Source organism: Cebus imitator, unplaced genomic scaffold (assembly GCF_001604975.1).
Source record: "Cebus imitator isolate Cc_AM_T3 unplaced genomic scaffold, Cebus_imitator-1.0 Scaffold45, whole genome shotgun sequence".
Lineage (NCBI taxonomy): Eukaryota > Metazoa > Chordata > Mammalia > Primates > Cebidae > Cebus > Cebus imitator.
The window spans coordinates 4,930,890-4,949,586 of NW_016107360.1; the positions used below are offsets into that span (position 1 = coordinate 4,930,890).

Genomic DNA, 18,697 nt, shown 5'->3' on the forward strand with positions numbered 1-18,697 from the left:
AATAAATCTTGACCTGCCGGGCGCGGTGGCTCAAGCCTGTAATCCCAGCACTTTGGGAGGCCGAGGCGGGTGGATCACAAGGTCAAGAGATCGAGACCATCCTGGTCAACATGGTGAAACCCCGTCTCTACTAAAAATACAAAAAAATTAGCTGGGCATGGTGGCGCGTGCCTGTAATCCCAGCTACTCAGGAGACTGAGGCAGGAGAATTGCCTGAACCCAGGAGACGGAGGTTGTGGTGAGCCGAGATCGTGCCATTGCACTCCAGCCTGGGCAACATGAGTGAAACTCCGTCTAAAAAAAAATAATAATAAAAATAATTTAAAAAAATAAATAAATAAATCTTGACCAAAAATTTCTAATGATTTTGCAGAGCCATTTCAAGAAAGGTCCTTATGATTTGTAGAAATATTCTCAGAATGACTTGAATCTTTTACCTTCATCTCACTTACTACAACAATCATAGCTCCAACGCCATTTAATTGTAACAGATTATAAAATGCTGCATCCTACGAGGCCCAGAATGCAAGCGGCTCCATAACTGCGGGCCATGTAAATGAACTGTAAGGTTGCTACGCTCAGGCAACTTGCAGTGACACTAAAATGATTAGAATCATTTCTCCTAGAGTCATTTAACTCGAAATCCTCAGCTTCTTAGTCACCACCTCTCCCCTCTATGGGCTTATCAGAGACCCAGTAGAGAAGCAATGATTCTTCTCTGTCTCCCACAGTGATGAGAATAGACATAATGGAGACCAAAGGTGGACATAAGCCCTTTTACCATGGAATTTACATTCTACAAGGAGTGACAGACATTAATCACACAGTTACATAAGTATGAAATATAAAGGAAAAGGAATAAATTCTGTGAGTTGAAAGCTCCAGGTTCTATGAGAGTGTATTGTAAAGAAACTGATGTATGTGTAGAGAAGTCTTCAAGTAGAGGGAGGAAGGGTGGAGGGAGAGGAGATGGAGACAGAGAACAACTCGAGCAAGAGCCTGAAGCAGGAGGTACCTGGTGAGCTCAAAGAACTAAAAGAAGAAAAGGGCATGGTACCAGGATGCTTGGACCTGTGGCCCTAGATGACCTGGGGTGGGGGCCCCTTGTCCTGAGAACAATAAAGGGCCATTCACAAGGTTTAAACCTGTAAATATTTTAATTAATTCTATTCAGGAGGACGTAATCTTCAACTAGAGAAAGCCATGTCAGAGTAGAACAGTCTTTTTTTGTGTGTTCCCCTTACTGGTCTTCTGCTATAGTTTGTTACCTGAACACTACTACACTACTACTGTTGTCCACTTTCTGTAGTTTATGTGTTCTCCTTAACATGACCCTTTCTCCTGATCTATACGCCACTAAAGTGCAATTTTCATCACATCACTCTCCTTGGAAACTTTTAGAGGCAAATGCAGGATGGAAGGTAAATTCAAACACTCCTCTGTTTGTTCTGTTTCTATACAATCTCTTCTCACCCTCACCACCAGCTCTAGCTTTAACAGAATGAATCTTTTTTTTTTTTTTTTTTTTTTGAGACAGCATCTTGCTGTGCCGCCCAGGCAAGAGTGCAGTGATATGATCTCGGCTCACTGCAACCTCCGACTGTCTCGGGCTGAAGTGATTCTCCTGCCTCAGCTTCCCGAGTAGTTGGGACTACAGGTGCACACCACCATGCCTGGCTAATTTTTTGTATTTTTAGTAGAGATGAGTTTTCACAATATTGACCAGGCTGGTCTTGAACTCCTGACCTTGTGATCTCCTCGCCTTGGCCTCCCAAAGTGCTCAGATTACAGGCATGAGCCACCACACCCAGCCCCCAAAATGAATCTTCTACTTCATCCAAATTCAGTATTTTTTTCCCCACCATTACACAAATGCTCATGGCATGCCTCCTTCTTGAAATGGTCTTGCTCTCTTCCTACCCTACTCTTATTCATCCATTACAACAGCACCAAAGTCCCACATCCGTGGAAGCTTCCATGGCCAGAACAATTTACATTTATTTCTGTCTCTGGGATCTGAGAGCTCTTGTTACCTCTGTCTTCATATTTGCAACTGGTCATAAATGAATGCACTCTTGTGATATTCTGTAACTATTCAGATAGGTTTATTGTGCTTCCATCAGGGAAAACACAGGTTTTTTGTTATCAGAAGCCACATGTTCTATATTGCTCCTGGCTCTTAGTTGAAGGGTAAACTTCAGGGAAGAGGACAGGAGTCATTCAACCATCTTAAACATAAACACTAGAGCGTGAGCCATTCTATTTCGTGAGCAACAGTGACATCTAGTGGTTGTTAGGTTGCATGGCTTTTTCTGACTTTAATAATTGGACCAGGCATTTATAAAGATAATATCACAGAATATTTCATGAACCCAAGTTATTCCCACCAACTACACTGCTTATGAAGGTATGTCAAATATGGATTTATGTGTTCCGGCTGCCCAAAGGTTTCCTCCACCCTCCTGTGGTCCAACGACCCACAAACTGCTGGTAAGAGGTCTCCGCGTGTGCTCCTTGCAAACCACAACTTCCCTTTCCCGTAGGAAGATCACCAGAAGTTTTCACGGAGATTATGTGATTTTTAATTTTCTGCTTCCTGTGAAGATAGAGGTTTATGTGGATAAATATTTATTTTGGAAATAAAGTATATAATTGAGTTGGAAACTTGAGATGATAAATACAATAACCAGAGTAGAAACGCGCTCCAAAGCCAAATGAGAGAAAGTCAGTGTGGCGTAGAGGAAGTTTGTGGGCTTTGGCTTCTGAGGGACTTGGAATCAGACGCCAGCTCTTCCCATAAAATCACGTGGTCGTTATGAAAGACTGACGTCTCTGGGACACCATCTTTGCATCCCAAACAATGAAGGCGGCATACATACAGCCTACCAAGCTGCTTTGGGGAGGAATCAATTAAATCCTGTATAATAAGATTTTGGCCTGGAGTAGGTAGCCCATAAATAATAGCTATTTTTATTGTTTTACATTTTACTGGAAATAATTGTCCTTGTCTTTCCAATTTGATTTTTTTTTTTTTCTTTTTTGAGACGGCAGTTACACTCTTGTTGCCCAGGCTAGAGTGCAATGGCACGATCTCGGCGCACTGCAAACTCTGCCTGGAGGGTTCAAGCGATTCTCCTGCTTCAGCCTCCCGAGTAGCTGGGATTACAGCCATGCACCATTACGTCCAGCTAATTATGTATTATTAGTTGAGATGGGGTTTCTCCATGTTGGTCAGGCTGGTCTCGAACTTCTGACCTCAGGTAATCCACCCGCCTTGACTTCTCAAAGTGCTGGGATTACAGGCGTGAGTCGTTGCACTCAGCCACAATTTGATATTTTTTAAAACAAAACACCTGGGTTTTTTAAATCTGAAATTGTCAATCACTCATTCTGATCTTCATTTAAATTAACTCGTTGCTTCTGATTTCAGATGCTTATGGTGCAAAATAATAAGGTAAGGGAAAATATCTCAAATCTCTGAAAATGATGTAGGAATTCTAATCTGCCATAGACCTCAAAATCTGAATAATAATAAAGCATTTAGAAGAACTGGAGCAGACTATAATTATTGTTATATATAGCAGTTGAAAAAGTGACCCTTTTAACTCAAGGAAACTGGCTTTGTGGAGGGAAAAAACAGGCCCAGGAATAAATATGTAAACAAATTGATCAGAAGAAAATACTAAGTCCTGATTTGTGTCGCCCCCTGTGGACAGCATGGGAATCACTATCACCCTTACAAAATGTGGAAAACGTCATCTTGGTCTTCTAAGCTTTACCTGAACCTAAGGTACAGCAAGAGCTTGTTTCAAAAGTTTACTTTTTTGCTTGTTATTTAGAATATAGCAAACATTTTTCTTTTATTACGCATTATTATATACAATAGCTTATTTCACAGCCAATTCCACAGATTAATGCCAAAGACATTCAATTACATAACTCCACAAATAGGACTGGCACAGATAGGAAAAATGAACAGTGCGGTTCCTTTGGGAATATCAGAATAACAGAATTCCTGGGCTAAAGAAATCTGAGATCTCCATTCTAAATTCTAATTGAGTAGATGAAAAACACATCTCCCAGTTTCAGCTCTAATGTGGGAGCAAATGATCCTCTCCCGACTTTAATTCAACCGTCTTCCTCTCCTTCTCAGTATTATAACAGAAATCACAGGAGGCCAGGGGGAAGATGGACAGAAAACATGGCTCTAATTCATTGGTGATGGCAGGGTTAGGGGGAGGGCATGGGAGTGTTAGTTATACCAAAACCTCAGGGATGAAAACAGCCCAGCTGTATTTCATGCTCACGTTAATGATCATTGCAGTTTGGCTGTATCTCTATTCTAATACTTCCTCCTTCTGGGATTCAGGCTGAAGAAGCAACTACTAACTACTAACAAGGACATGCTATTCTCATGGCAGGGGGAAAAAATTAATTAACAGATGAGATAACTCTTGAAGTTTCTACTTAGAAATGGCACAGACCTCTTCCATCTGCATTCATCAGTCAAAGAAAGTTACAAAGCTAAGCCAGATGTCAAGGGGAGAGTAAGTATACTCCTCACAATGAAAGGGGCTCCAGAGAGGGTATAGTGAGGAGGGGCAGCAAATAATTTGGACACATAATGAAATATGCCACATTTATTGAACATAAGCAGATCGCTTAAGGTTTCTTAGTCCTCAAACTCAACCAAAAATCAGATGTAATAATCCTTTCCAGCCTAACCTCAGGTTTGCAGTAAAGTCAAGACTATGATTATGGCAAAGACAACCACTTTCAGAGATTCTATCCAATAGGTATCATGTGGATCCCTGGTGTCTCTCTTGTTTAAATGCTCCAGAACTGAGAGGCACTCTGGTTAAGTTCTGATTAATAGTTTCCAAACCTGGCCACTCAGAAACCCAGAAAGGTCTCAGAAAACACACACTTCTTGGCCTTATCCCAAAGATTCTGATTCAGACGGGCTTGGTTAGAGTTCCAGATTCTGTATTATGAAAAAGATCCCCAGGAGATTCTGATGTGAAACTAGGCAGGGAATCTCTGTGCTATAGGATTCTTTTTAGCAACAAAATTCTGTAACTTATCGTCAGTAACTTCCTCCTTCCCCCCCTTTTTTTTTGTTTGTTTTTTGTTTTTTCTTTGCAAGGAGGGAGGAAGGGTGTTCTTTGGTGAGCAGGTCTTTGCAAACTTAACCACAAAGTCCACAGAAGCTGAGAGAGCCAAAGAAAGAGGCTGACATATCTGCTTTCTCAGGCAGAAACATTTAATGGGGACTTATGAATGACAAACAAAAGCCAATCAATTGGCAAGAATCAGAATGGCAAGAATTTGGTTAAGGACAGAATTTATGGTAAGTATGTGTTTAGGATAACATCAGGTTGTTTTGACCTAAAGGCTAGATTTACAGTAAGTATAGGAAAACAGAAATCTTAATTCATTCCCACTTGTCAACATGGTGGATTAGCATCCAAGATGGAGTCACTTTAGCCTCCACAGAGAAATTTTTGTTGCATTACATGTGCAACTTTATATTTGAAACTTTATTATTTGTATCCAATCTAATACAACTTTAGATGGCTGAGTTTACCAGGGAAAAAGAGTAGGTACTGACTTGCTCATGAGGAAGCCAAGGAAAATTTTCTCCACTGGAGAGTTAGGTGACAGAAAAGTAAAGGGCAAAGATGCTTCAAGTGACTGTAGAGCACTAACTGCAGACAATACTGATGATGGTGGTGATGATAAAGGCTCCCATTTATTCTGTGAACAATTACTTGGCTTAACACAGAGTGTCTCTTTGAATCTGCAGGACAATCTAAGTAGGAAATGTTGCATCCACCTTAATGATGAAGGAATGAGGTGCCAGAAAAGTTAAATTACACAGCCCAGAAACGATAAAGCAGGATTCATGCTTACATCTGCTTAACCTCAAAGCTCAGGATCTCAGCCACTACACTGTCCAGACACCAGTGTCCCCTAAGCCTTCCAGGAAATTCCCTCAAAAAGACCATAGGAAAAGAAAGAGGAAAAGCCAATGATAACAAAAGCGTCAAGGAAGCAACAGATTTCACTTTGTAACACCTCCCAAGCTGCAGAATGTCAGTGGTCACCCCTCATTGCTCTGCCCCACCGGCAGACCTCCCTCTCTGCTAGTATCCCTGCGGGGCAACACCCTAGATCAACGACCACAAATGTCACCACGCTTTCTCATTACCGTGTGCTTTCATAGCTATCTCATTTACTATCCTCAGAAACACAAGTATTCAATACAGAAGCCAAGGATCATAAAGATTGAGGTGATTTATCTAACTTAGGGTTTCCTAACTTAGGCATTATTGCTCTGGATAATTCTTTGTCGTGGGCTCTGTCCTCTGCATTGTGGTGAGTTTAGCAGCATCTATGTATTCTACCCACTAGTGCACGTTCTCCTAGTCCCTGCCAATTGTAACCACCAAAAATGCCTCCAGACTTTGCCAGATATCCTCTGCTGGGGTACAGAGTAACCTCTAGCTAAGAACATAGTGGACATACAGTGATGCAGCAAACAAGCAGAATATATGTTCTGACCCAGATCTTATGACTACAAAACAGTGTGTGATCCATTGTACCCCTGAGACTACAATGGAACACTGAACTTTAGAATTTTATGTCACAGAATTTTAGAACCATAGAATTTTTAAGGTCCCAGTAACATCCAGCAACTTCCTTATTTTGCTGATGAGCAAACCAAGGCTTAGAGATGTGAGGTGACTATCACAATTCTATGGCTCAAAATATTTTAAAAATGATTTCAAGCAAGCATTCCTAAGATTCTTGGCAAAAGTCGTATTACTGATACACATCCACGATGGGCACATCTTGTCCTGTGGCCACACCAATTTACCATCCCATCTGTCAAGAGAGTCTTTCTAAAACACACAGGTTAACTTTATTTATACCAATGCTAAAACAAGTCATGCCATACCTCTGCCACACCTTCATGTTGAAGACTTTCAGTCATCTACACATGTTTCTGTAGTTCTAAAAGCCAGACTTCCAAGAAGCACAAAATCTGTTAGAGGGGTTGGGGGAGGTAAAAGGAAAACTACAATTCTAATCAGATGAGGCCATTTGAAAAATGGGATAATGCTGTGCTTGAAGAGCCTTCCTTCTCGGCGTTCCATTCTCTGACCCCTCCCTCCTTTTTGGTCTGTATCCTGATCACTTTTACCCTATAGCTGGGGCCTCTACCCAGATCCACTTTTCTCAGAGGCTCACTAGACAGCAATAGTTCTGTGTGGAAAATTATCCTTTTCATCAGGAACCAGTGAGATCTTAGCCCACCTCCTGCTTTCACGCCTGTAGTGGCAACAGCTGAGATACAGTTCTTTAGTTACAAATTTTCTCAAGTCTACACTCACAATATTTGAGTGCTTGGTGTTCCAAGGAAGAAAGCCAATTATTACTTCTCTTTGGCCACAGAGAATTGCAGAACACATGGACTTGGATGCCAGATGTTGCCATAGAGTTCTACTTTTTCTTGCTCCAAATTAAAAATGCCTTTGTAATACTTAGTCTATTAAGAATTTAAAGCTGCTAAAGAGTGCCTTTTGATTCCTAAACAAGTGGTAGAATATTATTTAAATGCTCCAGGACTGAGAGGCACTCTGGTTAAGTATTTATCAGAATAAAGCTAGTACATAAAAACCACCAACACCCACCCCCAGCACACACACACATGCAACAAGTACATCTAATGCATGAATTTAAGCATTTGGCCTGTTTTATAGTGACCATACAGGTACTTCCCCTTGTACTAATTCGGTTTTTTTATTTTCTGTATTTTCTGATGCTTCGCTGTCTTAGGACCTTGCTGACCTTAAAAAGTCTGTCCCTCCTAGGATCAGTTAATTCCTGGAGATAGAAAACAACTCATTCCCCAGCAATATACCTTTTATATGCAAGCCAACCAATCCAGAGCCCATGTCCCCAGCCATGTGCTTTATCAGGCCGTCATACTATCCCCCTACACTAATCACTGCAGGTCCAGGTACCAGGCAACTGGAGACACTATTCAAATTAGCCAATCCTAAACCTGTTTACTTTGCCCTGCCTTTCCAGAGGAAAGCACAATAAAGGTTCTTGCTGAAGTTTTCCCCATTTCTTCTGCCTCCCGACAGACCCCAGTGCTTGCCCATGTGGCCCTACATAGTGGCCATGCCTTCTGTTTCCAGGGATCTCTGAAAATAAACTTCTTCCTTCATGATAGCCATTTTTAGCTCTGTGTGTCTTACCACATATGATTAAAACAAGTCCTGGGTTATTTTATTATTTATTTATTTTGAGGAGTCCCACTCTGTCGCCTAGGCTGGAGTGCAGTGGCACCATCTTGGCTCACTGTAACCTCCATCTCCTGGGTTCAAGCAATTCTCCTGCCTCAGCCTCCTGAGTAGCTTGGATTACAGGCATCCACCACCACGCCTGGCTAATTTTTATATTTTTAGTAGAGACAGGGTTTCACCATGGTGGCCGAGCAGGTCTCGAACTCCTGACCTCAGGTGATCTGCCCACCTTGGCCTTCCAAAGTGCTAGGATTATAGGTGCGAGCCACCGTGCCTGGTCAAGAGCTTTGAATTTTAAAATAGATAAATTTGGTTCTGCTACTTTAAAAGTTGTATTAACTAGACAACACTACTTAAGTAATCTAAGCCTCAATTGCCTCTTATGAAAATTGAGCTAATAAACCAATGATTAATGAGAGCTCAGGGATAATAGTAATAAGATTTAATATTTATTGAAGTATCTGTAAAGTTTTTTCACAGTACATAACTCAGAGTAAGTGCTTCTAGTGGGAACCATTATTATTATTGTTAACTTTAACAGTAAAGCAATAAATTTTTTCCTAATGTAAATGGATAACTAATGGATAAATGATTAGTCATCATCATACTTGCTTACTTTATTAAGAAACAGAGTAAACATGAAGAGACTACGTAGCTAGGCTCAGATCACAAAATGACTCTATGGCAGAGTTGGATTTCTGTCCTGTCCAAGACCAACCCTTCTCCAGAGATCACTACGATTCTTTCATTTCACTTCAAATAAAAAACTTTCATTTGGGGAATCCCTTGCAGAGTTTCATGGTTTTGCCCCAAATTCTCTCGAGTCTGGAAAATTACTTTGTGTTCTTATGTTTAATATTCTGCATTTCTTTTAAAGATGAATTTTTGCTGAGTTAAAGGCCCACACAGTTCTTATAGCTTCCAATTTGGAAACAACCCTAAATCTGTGGTGGCTTTGAGTTAGTCTTGGCAGAACACTTCAGGGTGGGTGGCAGGATTTTTACGGGTTTCTTTAAAGGGATTCTTTAAAGAGTATATTTAGGCTCAAACCAAAGTAAACTGACCATACTATTCCCATAAATTTTTAGCAAGACAAGGGTTAGAATTCAGGGGAAATGTGGTAGGCAGAGTCTACTGAGAATTTGGTTGATATCATGGGCCGTAAAGTGGTAGCAAGACTATGGTGATATTAAAAGAAACTTTCTCACAAAGACATTTTAAAAACTTTTTACTCCTTCATGTTCCCATAATATTAGAGTTGTTTTCAGTATATTAAAATGTGGATATTTTATATCTATATATACACATATACACACACACTCACACATTCAAAGTATACACACACACACACACACACACACACACACACACACAAAACAAGCACGGGGTTATTTTATTATTTATTTTGAGGAGTCTCACCCTGTCACCTAGGCTGGAGTGCAGTGGCACCATCTTGGCTCACTGTAAACTCCATATCCTGTAACCTCCATCTCCATTTCAAACATACTTTGAAAGTTTGTGTGTGTGTGTGTGTGTATACTTTGAATATATATTTATACATATATGCTTTGTATAAACTATATACTACATGTTTTCAAAGTATATATGGTATACTATATACTTCAAATACATACTTTATATATATACTTCAAATATATAGTGTATGTATATACTATATATACACAAAATGGTATATATAAAGTATATATACATATATACTATTTAAAGTGTATATAGTATATATAAAATATGTGTGTATATATATATATCCACTTTCAAAGTATATATAGTGTATACTTTATGCAAATATATATACATAGTTTGTGTGTATTATATACTTTGTATGTGTTTGTATATATATACTTTGTATATGTATATATACATACTTTGTATCAATGCCAAAATATCGTGTGATAAAATTGATGTTTTGCTGAATATCAAATCATAAAATGAGCTTTCAGTATCAAATAATATCTGCATATTGTTATTGAAAGGGTAGTAAAAATTTGAAAGTGTAATATAAAGTGAACAACCAGGATTTTCAAACACTGCCAGTTGCTAATAGCTCCCGCACTCACTTATCTACTTATCTACTTTGTTACATAACTTATCTACTTTATTAAATAGATATCTGAGATAAGTACAAGACAAAAATTTGTTTCTCTAATACTTTCTTATTTTCTTCATAGCTTTTATATTTTTATGACAACTAAAAATATATATGATTTGGGGGTTTCTAATCCTCCGGAATATTTTAGGTAGCAAACATATCCTGCTCTGAATTCTTTTTCATGCATTGTGCAGAATTCCAAATGGGACATTTTCTTGAATGAAGTCATGGCCCAAATATAGTTTAAAACTTAAAAGTTCAGTATGTTTTATAATAATGAGGTTAACATTAGTGATTTTTACATCCAATAACTATAAAATTTAAAAGAATAAAACCATTTTGTTTGTATTTTACTGCATCTTTCAATCACGTAACTATTATTTTTAATAATCTTCCGAAATCCATCTAGCCAAATTATCTTGTCGTCTATGACTACTTACTCAAATTTATTTTAATGATTTTGAATTGTTTAATAATTGATTTGTATTGAGAATTACTGATTTTCACAAATATCGTTGTTTCAGCCATTGCTCTGGCAATAATATATATACACATCAACCTATATAAAAACATTGAGAACAGCTTTATTTACAGTAGACAAAACATGGAAATAACCCAAATATCCAATAATGGGGGCTAATTAAACAAATTTCAGTACATTTATACAATGGAATATTATTTACCATTAGAAAGGAATGAACTGGCTGGGTGCAATGGCTCATGCCTATAATCCCAGCACTCTGGGAGGCCAAGGCAGATGGATCATAAAGTCAAGTGATTGAGACCATCCTGTCCAACATGGTGAAACCCTGTCTCTATTAAAAATACAAAAATTAGCTCGGTGTGGTGGCACATGCCTGTAGTCCCAGCTACTTGGGAGGCCGAGGCAAGGGAATCAGTTGAACCCAGGAGGCAGAGGTTGCAATGAGCAGAGATCATGCCACTGTGCTACAGTCTCAAAAAAAAAAAAAAGGAATGAACTACTATACATGTAGCAACATGAGTAGCTCTCAAAACACTATAATGATCAAAGGAAGCAAGACAAAAAGGAGCACATATTGTGTTATTCCATTTATATGAAAATACTTAAAATGCATATCCCATATATACTTACTATATACTTATGGAAAGCAAATCAGTGGTTGCCAGGGCCTAAGGGATGGAGGAGAGATGGACTAGAAAAGGACACAAGAGGACATCTAGAGTTAAGGAAAATGTTCCATATCTTAATTGCAGTGGTAATTATGGAGATGTATACATACATTTGTCGGAATTCTGCAAATAATACACTTAAAATTGGTATATTTTATAGTACAAGTCACCAATGTTAGAAATAAAAAGTGTCCTTTATACATTAAAAAGATAAAAATAGGCTATTATAAATAATTTTAAAAGACGAAATTGAAAATTTGGAGAAATGAAGAAATTTCTTTTGAAATGCATCTCATCAAAAACTGACAGAAGAAGAAATAGAAAATCTGAATAGCCAAACTCTTACTAAAAAAGGGAAATCTAGTGTTAAAAACTTTCACAAAACAACTCCAGATCCCCAGGGCCTCATTATTACACTTTTCCAAATATTTAAGAAAGAAATAACACTGCTTTTCCTATAAACTCTTTCAGGGAGTAGATAAAGAGGGAGTATTTCCCAACTCTTTTTGTTAAACTATTATAATTTAATGAAAACATCACCAAAAAAATTTACAAACAAATCTCTTTTAAGCATAGATCCAAAAATCATAAACAAAATAATAGCATATGAAACATAACCATACATAAAGAAAATACAAAAAATATATATAAAGAAAATTTTAAAATATATATATAAAAAGGATAAATATCTTGACCAAGCATGGTTTATTCTAGAAATGCAGAGACGTTTAACAATCAAAAATCAATTGCCCTAATGTAAGATGTTAATATTAAGGGAAACTACCCACTCTCAATTTTTCCTAAAACTGCTCTAAAAATAAAGTTTACTGATTAAAAAGATATCNGTGGAGAGAAAGGAATGCTTGTACACCGTTGGTGGTAATGCAAATTAGCATAACCATTATTGAAAATGGTATGATAAAAAAAAAAACTAATGATAGAATTACCACATGATCCAGCAATTTCACTGTTGGATATATATTCCAAGGACTTGAAATCAGTATGTCAAACAGATATTTGCACTCCTATGTTCATTGTAGCATTATTCACAATGGCCAAGTGATGAAATCAACCTAAATATCCATCATCAGATGAATGGTTAAAGAATATGTGGTATATATACAAGGGAATACTATTTAGTCTTTTTAAAAAGCAAATTATGTCATTTAAAACAATAAAACAACATGGAGAAACCCGGAGGACATTATGTGAAATAAAATAGGCCAGGCACAGAAGGATAAAATCCTTATATGAGAAATCTCATGTGACTTCAAAAATAATCAAACTCATAGAACCAGAGAGTAGCATGGTGGTTATCAGAGGGTACGGGGATAAAGAGACATGGGGAGCTATTGATCAAAGGATGCAAAGTTGCTGTTAAATAGGATGAATAAATGACAAGTATTTAAGGTGGTTGCTATGTTAATTAGCTTGATTCAATCACTCCACACCATACACATATATCATAACATCACTGTATACTCCATAATTATATACAATTATAACTTGTCAAAAAAATTAAATATTTTTCAAAAGATAACATTTTTAAAAAGTAAGGATGAGACCGGAAAACAATGCTAAGAATAATAATGGGAAATTTTGTGCATGTGGGGAAAGAGGTATATAGGAACTCTCTATCCTATAGGAACTCCCTAGCCAATCTTCACAATTTTGTAAATCTCAACACATTATAAAATAAAAAGGATAGTTAAAAAATCAATTGTTGTAATTTACCACATCAAAAGAGTGAAGGAGAAAAAAATTATGTGGTTATATCTGTACAGGCAGAAAAAAAATTGGATGAATTTTACCATACAACCATAATTTAAAACCCTTAGCAAATCAGAAATGAAAGGAAACTTTCTTAATCTGGAAAAAGCTCCCAAAATTTATAGTAAAAGTTTTATTTAATTATAAAATAATATAATCTATCTCTCTGAGAAAAAGAGATTGAGACAAGAGACTTGCTATCATCAGTTCTATTAAGAAATAAACAAATGACCTATGAAACGTAATAATGCAGAAAAATGAAAACATAAGATTTTATAATTAATAAAATTGGCATCATAAGAAATCGAAAAAAAATCAACAAATCATTAGATTCAGTAACTGAATTGCTAGATACAAGGTTAACATAAAAATCAATTTTAAAATTTTCTGTATTATAGAAATCAATTAGTTCTATGTGCCCACCACAAACAGAAAACAATTAAAAAAAAAAAAACTGTATATACTAACATCAAAGAATATTAAATACCTATGGGGAAATCTAACAATCTATGTATAATACAGCAACAGCCAAATAAAGCATTACTTAGAAAAACTACAGAAGACCTAAATAAATAAAAAAATACATTATGTTTATGGATTAGAAGATTCTATATTATACAGATATCAATTTTTTAAAAACATATCAAACTTAAATCAGTTAAAATGCCAGAAATAATTTATTTGTGGAAAAGGAGTATTTCATCTTAAATTTTATATTGAAAACAAAGAGACCAAGCATAATCAAGGCAATCTAAAGAAGAACAAAATCATAAAACTTAAACAGCAGAAGTAAAGACCTATTACAAAACTATAGTAATGAAGACAGGACAAGGACAGAGAAATAGAACAATAGAACAAAGCTGACCCACATATATGCATCACTTGTGACAAAGATGATATGTTGCAGTAGTTAGGAAAGAAGAATCTCTGTCATAAAAGATGTTGGGTCAGTTAAATATTCATATTGGGGAAAAAAAGTTTATCTCACACAAAAATTAATTTCAGATGGATTTTAGATCACAATGTGAATGCTCAAATGGTGAACTTATACAAGAAAATGTAAGATAACATCTTTGTGACCTTGGAGTAAACACAGATTTAACAGGAAAGAAAAGGGCTAACTGTAAGAGAAAAAATAACACATAGCAGTGTATTGTTGGAGAATATATATTCATCAAGAAAAAAAAATCAAGAGAAAAATAATGTAAGCCACAGAATTGGAAAAACATATGCAATTAATATTCCCAAAAATGAAATAATATAGGGTCTACTTAAAATACTCCCACAAAATCAATAAGAAAATCTCAAATAGCATAATATAGTAATGAGCAGAAGACTTGACTTGAAGAGGCACTGCACAAAAAGATATCCAAATAGCCAATAATAATATACTAAAGAGTGCTTAACTTTATAATCATGAAGGAAAAGCAACAAAACCTCAATGTAACACCACTCACATTAGTCTATTTTCACACTGCTATAAAGAACTACCTGAGACTGGGTAATTTATAAAGAAAAGGGGTTTAATTGACTCACAGTTCTGCCTGGCTACAGAGGCCTCAGGAAACTTACAATCATGGTGGAAGGGGAAGCAGGCATCTTTACAGGATGGCAGGAGAGAGAGAAGAATGAAGTGAGAACTTCCAAACACTTATACAACCATCAGTTCTCATGAGGACTCACTATCATGAGAACAGCATGGGGAAACCACCCCCATGATCCAATCTCCCTCCCTCAATATGTCAGGATTACAGGTCCCTCCCTTGACACGTGGGGATTACAATTCAAGATGAGATTTTGGTGGGACACAGCAAAACCATATCGCCACTGCACCCACCATAATAACTATTGAAAACCGTCATTATGCCAAAAATTGTTGAGAATGTGGAGCAAATATATCTCTCATGCACTGCTGGTGAGCACTGAGTGTGCAAGAACTTTGACAAACTATTTGGCTCCATCAGCTAAAGCGAAACATACATACCCTATGACCTAGCAATTTCACCTTTGTATATATTTAACAAAGATAACATGTTTACCAAAAAACATGCAAGATAGTATTCATAACAGCACTCTTCCTAATACTCCAAGCCCAGAAATGATGCAAATGTCCAACAGTAGTAGAATGAAAAATTAAATGGTGGTATATTCACAAGATGAAATATTATTCAACAATTATAATAAACTATAACTACACATATATCCACATATAAATGGCCAACTGAACTTTAACAAGATTCAAAGAACACACAGTGGAGGAAAGATAATCTGTTCAATACATGGTCATGAGAAAACAGATACCCATATGCAAAAGAATGGAATCAGACCCCAATTTTACACCACTCACAGAAACTAAATCAAAATGAGCTAAGACTTAAATAAAAAACCTAAAACTGTAAATCTCCTAGAAGAAAACATAGAGAAAAACCTCCTTGACATTGATCTTGGCAATGATATTTTGAATATAACACCAAAAGCGTAGTCAACAAAGGCAAAGGTAAACAAGTGGGACTACATCAAACTTAAAAGCTCTGCACAGCAAAGAAAACAAGCAACAAAACCAAAAGGGGCTGGGTGCAGTAGCTCACACCTATAATCCCAACACTTTGGGAGATTGAGGCAGGTGGGTTACATGAGGTCAGGAATTTGAGACCATCCTGGCCAACATAGTGAAACCCCATCTCTACTGTGTGAGACACTGCCTGGGCAACATAGCGAGACTCCACCTCACAAACAAAAAAAAAAAAAATGAAAAGGCAATCTACACAGTGGAAGAAAATAAATTTCGAATAATGGGTTAACACCCAAAATATGTAAGAAGCTCACACAACTCAATAACAAAAAGACAAATAACCCCATTTAAAAGTAGGCAAGAAACACAAATACGTATTTTTCCTAAGGAAGACATACAAACAGCCAACAGGCACATGAAAAGGTGCTCAACATCAGTACTCATCAGAAAAATACAAATAAAAAATGCAATGGGATATCACCTTTCAACTTTAGAATGGCTATTATTAAAAAGACAAGAGGTAACAGGGGTGTGGAAAAAGGGAACTTTGTGTACTTTTGGTGTGAATGTAAACTGGTACTGCCATCATGGAAAACAGCATCAAGTTTCCAAAAAAAAATTAAAAACAGAATTGCCATCTGATACAGCAATGTCACTTGTAGGTGTATACCCCAAGGAAATGAAATCAGTATAATCAGGTTAACTGTACCAAATACCAATGGCTTTGTCTCTTTCATTCTCAGAAAATTTTAAAAGTTGGCCTAAAAATTGGTTCAGTGAAATTTCACAATCTTATGTACCTTATCTCTCTCTCCAGTTCTGCATGAACAGTCCATTCTATCCAGACTGATCTTGTTTATCTACCATGAGATAATTCACCTTGCATTCCTAAAACTATGCCCTTGTTCCTCCTCCACACTTTTCTGCTTACTGAAACCTTAACCTTCCTCCCGAAACTAACCTCAGGGCCATCCTTATCTGTGGGTGAAACCATTTTAGATCATGATGTTCTTGCTCAGTCTTCTTAGATAATAGAATAGTCACTCTTTGTACTATTCATCACATAACTTCTGTCTTACCAGGTATATTAGGTTCCCCTTGAGAGAAATAGAATCAATAGGCCGTGTGTGTGTGTGTGTGTGTGTGTGTGTGTGTGTGTGAACAAGCTCACATAATTGTGGTGGCTGGCACTTCCAAAATCCACAAGCCAGACTAGAAGGCTGGAAATTCTGCCAAGAAATTGATATCTTGAATCTGAAGGCTATATCCTATCATCTTCAGAAGCTCTCATCTTCTCTCTTAAGGACCTCAACTGACTGGATGGGGCCCACTCAAAACAGCATCTGTGGAATTACAGTAAGTCAAGGCAAAAGTATTAGAGATTATGAAAACAATTGAAGCTTGGGAAGAATACCAAACACTTGTCTATCTTAGAATAGATTGTGGTAAAGGTGGAATCAAAAATGTGCGTGTGAAATTTTTTCATAGTCAAAAATGATCATCTTACTACTAGTCTGGTCATTTTAAAGCATCCATACAATTCATACAACTAATATCTTCTTTTTTTTTCTCTCTGAGACAGGGTCTCACTCTGTTGCCCAGGCTGGAGTGCAGTGGTGCAATGTTAGCTCACTGCAACCTCTGCCTCCCGGGTTCAAGAGATTCTCCTGCTTCACCTCTCTAGTAGCTGGGATTTCAGGTGCCCACCACCATGGCTGGCTAACTTTTGTATTTTTGATATGGGGTTTCACCTCGTAAGCCAGGCTGGTCTTGAACTCCTGACTTCAGGTGATCCACCTGCCTCAGCCTCCCAAAGTGCTGGGATTACAGGCATGAGCTACTGCGACCAGCCATATCTTCTTTTATCTAACCAAAGATCCTATGCTTTCTATCCACCCAAGCTATTCATCAGATTATTCTTACCAAGGATGCTTAAAGAGTAAGTGCATCTCAGAAGATTTCTTCTTATATAGGGATCTTGTCCTATGACTTCCGTCTTGGCATATGAACCTAGAAATATTTTTAAGGCAAAGGTCCTTATACATAAAACATTCATTCTATTTTTATATTTCCTTGTATGTTCCATAGTACATGCCATGATAGCATCCACATAGCTGTCAATAAGTAAGAATTGGCTGACTGATAGATTTTGCACAGAGCAATTAAGATGTTCAAAGTTCTATTCTCATGTTACCTACTTACTGCTGGATATTACTACCTGATTATCTCACAAGTATCTCAGACTTGACACACTGCAAGCCAAATTTATCTTCCTTTTGAAATACTGGGTAACATAGAGGAACACGGGGGCAGCCATCATGGTCACCCTGTAGCTTTCCATATAGTGAGGACCTGCTTGCTGGCTCACCAATTGCTTTGACCTTGTGTCGCTTTGTCTAAGTGCACTTTTCTTTACCATCTAATCTGTATTCCTTCTGCCTGGGTTAGTCTTCTTGAACTTTATATAGCAACCTCCTTTCACAATTCAGATTTCACCTTAAGCATTATCTTCTACAAGGGGCTTTCTCTGACCAGATATATATAAATACCACATTACTCTTCATAAAATTGCCCTGTTTTAATTATATAGCAAAAACTGACCACACATTTATGTATGTCTTTTTTTATAGTTGTGACTCTCCCTGCAGTGGAGTATAAGCTTTACGATGCAAAGATATCTAGGCTGTTCAGTGCTTAGAACAGCACCTGGCAAAGTATGTATCTACAGAATGAGTAAATTTTTCAAAAATCATCTAACGAGCTTGTTAAAAATGTAGACTTTTTTCCAGTACATGTCTCTATATTCTCACTCAGTACATGTAGGGTAAGGCCTAG

The 18,697-nt window shown here is 37.2% G+C and overlaps 1 protein-coding gene across 1 annotated transcript in view; it reads left to right on the forward strand.

Annotated features, from left to right (window-relative positions):
• The first annotated feature begins 17,022 nt into the window (after nucleotides 1–17,022).
• ABCB5 (ATP binding cassette subfamily B member 5) overlaps nucleotides 17,023–18,697 on the forward strand; it is a 125,662-nt gene continuing 123,987 nt past the window's right edge. The window contains exon 1 of the mRNA XM_017526944.2: nucleotides 17,023–17,218. The gene's annotated coding sequence lies outside the window, so the exon portion shown is untranslated. The remainder of the gene's footprint in view (nucleotides 17,219–18,697) is intronic.